The 5,898-nt window shown below is 31.2% G+C and overlaps 1 long non-coding RNA gene across 1 annotated transcript; it reads right to left on the reverse strand.

Annotated features, from left to right (window-relative positions):
* Positions 1-2,396: 2,396 nt before the first annotated feature.
* LOC120352378 lies at positions 2,397-4,752 on the reverse strand. Its single transcript, XR_005571812.1, has 2 exons — positions 4,618-4,752; positions 2,397-3,653 (listed from the first exon to the last, which is right to left on the reverse strand). It is a non-coding gene; the product is annotated as an uncharacterized LOC120352378 (long non-coding RNA).
* Between the last annotated feature and the right edge of the window lie 1,146 nt (positions 4,753-5,898).

Below are 5,898 nucleotides of genomic sequence, written 5' to 3' on the forward strand. Positions count from 1 at the left end.
TTTTTCCTGATATTTTTAAAATTGCCAAAGTGTTTCCCTTGCATAAGTCTGGTATTTTTACTGACAAAAACAACTTTCGGCCTATTTCTCTTTTAAGTGTTTTTTCGAAGGTTCTTGAAAGAATTGTAAAAGAACAACTTGTTAGTTATCTTGCGACTAACGGCATTCTGGCAGAATGCCAATACGGTTTTAGAGGTGACAAAAATGTTTCGGATATATTGTTTGATGTAAACAAGCAGCTTCATTTTTCTCTATCTAGTAATATGCATCCAATCTTAATCTTCCTTGACCTCAAAAAAGCTTTTGATAGTATTGATCGGAGGAACCTTATCAGAAAATTGTCAGCCTTGGGTGTCACTGGGAATGCGCTTGCATGGTTTACTAGTTATTTATCTGGAAGGAGGCAGTGTGTTTCAATTAATGGAGTAAATGGTAATGAGCTTCCTGTCGACTTTGGGGTGGTACAGGGAAGCACTCTCGGGCCCTTACTATTTCTCATATATATCAATAACATTTCCAGATTAAATTTACATGGGAGGCTATTTCTTTTTGCAGATGACACTTTAATTTTTGTTGAAGGGAGAACTTGGGAGGAGGCTCGTGATAGAGCTGAGTCTGACCTAAGATCTATCAAGAAATGGTTGGATCAGAATACCCTCTCTCTTAATATTGCAAAAACCAAGTTTATGCCCATTAGTCTAAGTAATAACTCAGATTCCAATTTACATCCATTGAAAATTCACGAATGTGGAGTTGATGAGAGGAATGCTTGTTCTTGTGAAGTGATACAGAGAGTTTCTTCTTATAAGTATCTGGGGGTGGTGTTTGATTCGAGAGTGAGATGGGCAGAACATACCAACTTCTTATTGTCTAAATTAAGAAAATATATATATGCATTCAGGTGTCTCAGTGATGTTTTAAATGCTAGGGAAATTAGACAGATGTATCATGCCTTCGTCCAGTCATTGCTATCATATGGTATACTGGCCTGGGGTGGTGCCTACCAGGTGCACATTAGCAGATTGGAGACTGTTCAGAAATCAATTCTTAAGGCAGGTTTAAAAAAGAATAGAAGATATTCCTCTGCGTTACTTTTTAGTGAGTCCAGAGTTTTGTCACTGAGAAAACTTTTCATAAAAGATCTATTGATCTACATCTATAATAATTCCCATTCAATATTTACTCCTACAGAACATTCATATAATACAAGATATGCATCAGCAGTAGGTATAAACACAATACAACAAACAAGATCGTTTTCAATGACAAATTGCTTTTACATTTCTCATATTTTATTCCGAAATTTCCTTCTCCGTTCCAACCAGAATAGATTGTTGGATGTAGTTTCGAACTCTGCGTTCAAGTGGCACTTGAAGAACTGGCTGTTTGATATCAGTGAGGATAATGCCGTCTCACTCATTGTTACTGGGGGTGCGCGTGTTTGATTCATTTTGGGTGCCTTCAGAGAGATTTTTTTTCAGTTCTGTCATGCTTGTCTGATCTGTTTTCCTGACTTGAATTTGTTATTTAAATTGTAGCCTTCCTCGCTATTCCTTGGTTTTCATCATCTTTTATTTCTAAATTTAAAGTTATTTATAATTTAGTTTTCCACTTTTTTTATCCCTTCTTAATGCATGGGGATTATAGTTTCATAATTGAAAATTATTTTAATGTAGTTTAGATCTCTAATAAAAATTGAGATCTCTCTTTATAATTATAGATATAACACATATTGTTACGATAACTCGAGCTTACGCACAGGCCTTTGTTGCCTATGTAAGCTCTTTCCTATCTGATACAAGAATTTTATACATGAATAAAATTGTGATAGCTCAAGAGTTCTATTGTTTAGTATAGTTCTATATTTTGTTGTTTGTTTTTAGTAAGTATATTATATCATTTCTTGAATTGTATAAACTTTATTGCTCAAGATTCTATGTAACTGCTTTGAATTGTATTCAGAAGGAAAAAATAAATTGAATTGAATTAATATATTTCAAATCATCAGGATACTCTTTGTTCTGAATGATCGAATTATTCTTGTAAATGAATTTATCGGAAATATGTCACTCAATGAAAGACAAATTTCAAGAGATCAACTAACTTTTTACAAAAGACGTTAGGCAGGTCAGCGAATACAATTTATACATTTCAAATCATCAGGAACTCTTTATTCTGAAACATATTACTATTGTAAAGTAGTTTACCGGTACCTATTTTTTTAACAAATTTTTGTGAGGTAAGCATCTTAAGAAACTCATGGAAGATTTGTAGGTACAAAAAACAACTGGTAAGTAACTAATTTTTTCGAGAATATAAGCTTATCGAATTATATCCAAAATAATCTCTATACAATCTATTTATTTCAAATATTTATTAATCCACTGAAAAAAAAATTGTAATCTTATCACAGGTTATTTTAATGATTCCTTACTATGTATGATATAAACTGACTGACACTCAAGATCGTAAAAATACATTCTCTAAAATCTAATCCAATAAATAATTATAACCGTAACCGGTAGCCTACGATAATTAAATATCAGTGGAAATGTTAATGACTGAAACTATTCTATGTCAGATAAATGGACTTTCAAAACATTTCCTTTCAGAAGATTGTATAACTAAATAATTAAAGGAAGTAGTGAATGGTAATAAATAATCTAATTACATAATTTGATTATAGGTAGGATAGGATTGTATGAGCTCAATCTTGATGAAAAGGAACTATTATTTTGACCAATACTATCAGCAATACCTGCACGTAACATAAAAAACGCATATTTTACAAATGTATGCTCAATAAACATTTTGAATAAATCATAGGAGACTTGAAATTGAATGACAAGAGAGATATCTGACGATCTGAACATAAAAATACAAACTAATAATACTATTTTTATGTGTTAAAGATTAGACAGATATTACTAATAAAATGATCAGTATCTAAAACCACTACTCAAATTTATAATGATATGAAGGATGTTAATTCTAGTGCACAGAGATCAGGGTAGGTAACATATTAACAAAATCGAATTCTTATCTAGTCATGATAATGAAGTTATGATTATAAATATCAGCACCAAAGTAATATAACATTAAAGTATATAAGAGTAATAAATTTTTCGATTAATTATAATAAATAATAATTATAATATTATATCATATAACAATTTATATGGCACGGCTATGTTTGACAATTCCAGTCCACCAATGGGTCTTTTGACAATTTAATAATAATTCATAATCATAGTTCACCTTAATCCTAACTAAACATTCTTAGTTTAGTTTTTTTCGTCTGAGATTTTGTTTTGCAACTACCACAACTTTTTTTATCAAAATAATAGTTTTTTCTATATTGATTGCATCAATATTTTCTAAATTCATAACATTAATTAATCATAATGTTAATAAAATAGTTAGAATCCTATACACAAAAATAAAGTAGAAATTGAAAATTCAATTTTGTATCACTTTTTAACATAAATCAATAGGTATAGGTATGGTATCTTGTAAACAACTCATGAGTAATAGGAACTTGTATCACGAATAGTTATTTCATACTCGCTCTTCGAATTTGAGTTTGATGAATAATCTATCTGGCGCATAAGCAACTTCTTGAATCAGTTCAATCTGGCTTGCATGACACAGTTCTGAAAAAACGTGAAAAACCTAAAATTATTATGCTGAACCGTTCTGAAATAATTGATATATTTTTTGAAAAATGTATTGTTATTGAACTGACGTTTGTTTGTAGAGGATGTATTTGATGTTTCAAATTAATCATTCACGTTTTCTTGGAATTGAAGTTACAAATTTTTGGAAAACAAACCTACCAACACAACCTCACCGCTAGAGATACCGGGTTCAAACCCACTTATCACCAAAAGTTTTTAACTAGGTCATTCTCAACAAAAAACCATACAAAATCATTTCTTTACCCTCACTTTCTCTTATTATACATAGCAGAAATTTTAGTATATCTTGATATTCTCTGGATATTATCCTCAAATATTTTTAGTATAAACATAGAGAAAAGATGGCCTAAGAAGATATCCCATGGTATAAGGCATTTATGTTACAAATTTCACTGTTCACTCAAGCCGATAGTCCTAGTAGTTATTTTTCGTGAAGCTATGTGACGCTGGGAGTCTCTCATACTGTGCTGTTCTTATACTCTCACCCCAACAAAACAGTAATAATAGACAGTTGTAGTTGACAGTAATCGGCTTGAGTTAACAGGAAATCGGCTTGAAATTTGTAACGAACTACCAATAATAAGTAAATGTTTATTTCCCAAAAAAACTAAAACTACTACATCAATTACAGAAAATATTAGATAGTTTACAATAATTACATACAATAGTTGGTTTCAGAAATTTCTTTTGTCTTTTCTACACATTACCATGGGATATCTGCTTATGTTATCTTTTCTCTGTGATATAACTCAATCGATGATTGAAATCAATTCAGGCTGGTTTCATAATAAACGACAGTATTTTATCACCGATCAATTATAATTATTATTATTCTTACTGGATTAACTTTTGTGAGTCCAGTCACAAAAAACCCTCATTAAAATATGTAAAATTAACATTTTGTGGTCTATAAGCTTACCTAAAAGTATTGCGAAGGCAAAAGCAGCTTCAACACGAAGTGTTGATTCAGTGGGACAAATTTGAAGAAAATTTATCAAACTCCCGTGTTTTATCTGTAGCTCTTTCAATTTTTCAACAAATTTGTTTTTCCTGAAAATCAAAAAACTTATTCATTTGAAGTAGTTGAGAATTCAATTTAGAAGTTCACTTCATTATTGTTTGGTAATAGCTTAATCAGCACAGTGTGATTTGCTGTAGCATTAGAAGGCTGGTTATTTATTGAAGTTTTTCAGTTATCGGATTGATAGGGGACTGGACTCCCCAAGGTTCAAAGATTAAAGGTGGGCTATGCACCTGCAATTATATGTTACTTTTATAACTTTTAAATGTTACTGGACTGTATTCTGGTAATATTAGTTAGTTTTCTAGTTGGAAAGGATCCAGAATGGAAGTTATGTGGCTCTTAGTTTACATCCGTTACTATAGTAATCCATATAAATTCTACTACATTCTGAGGGCTATAATGAAGTTTCCAGTTGGTAAATAATAAACGTCTAGAGCCTTGTTGAATCAGCTTGTACATGGACACTTCATTCTCTTCTCCTATGGAAAATCTGGCAACATATTTGAAACGATGACCAGAGTTGGGGTGAATGTAGACCATCGATAGTAATATGTGTGGTTATGTATGATCCAGAATGGTGTCACATAAGATTTGAGAAAAAGCAATTCAAGAACTCGTGAGTACCCTGGATTTGTCGCCGATATTCTGCGCGACGCTGGACATCGTCTTAAATATTATGTTTCAAATTGAACGGAAGCTGCATTGAACAAATTTTAAGAAACATATTGATGAAACAACTCTATCAATGTAGCACTACGTATGCCAGCGCACAAACCTAGGTTTTGCTAGCCTTGCCAGATATTGAAAACGTGTTATTTTTAGCTCAATAATTTATGTGTTGATTGGAATCTTAGTATGGAGTTATCACTTATATTTTATTTATAAATCATACATTGTATTCATCTATTGTTTGTTTTAAATTTGAATAAAAAAAAGACATAACACATTCACCTCTGAATGAGAAATCCCTTTGGTGCTTGACTTTTCAGACTTTCTGTAGTTAAATACGTTACAAATCATACATTGTATTTATCTATTGTTTGTTTTCAATTTGAATTAAAAAAAGACATAACACATTCACCTGTGAATGAGAAATCCCTGTGGTGCTTGACTTTTCAGACTTTCTGTAGTTAAATACGTTACAAATCATACATTGTATTTATCTATTGTTTGTTT

This window comes from Nilaparvata lugens, chromosome 1 (assembly GCF_014356525.2).
Source record: "Nilaparvata lugens isolate BPH chromosome 1, ASM1435652v1, whole genome shotgun sequence".
Taxonomy (NCBI): Eukaryota; Metazoa; Arthropoda; class Insecta; order Hemiptera; family Delphacidae; genus Nilaparvata; species Nilaparvata lugens.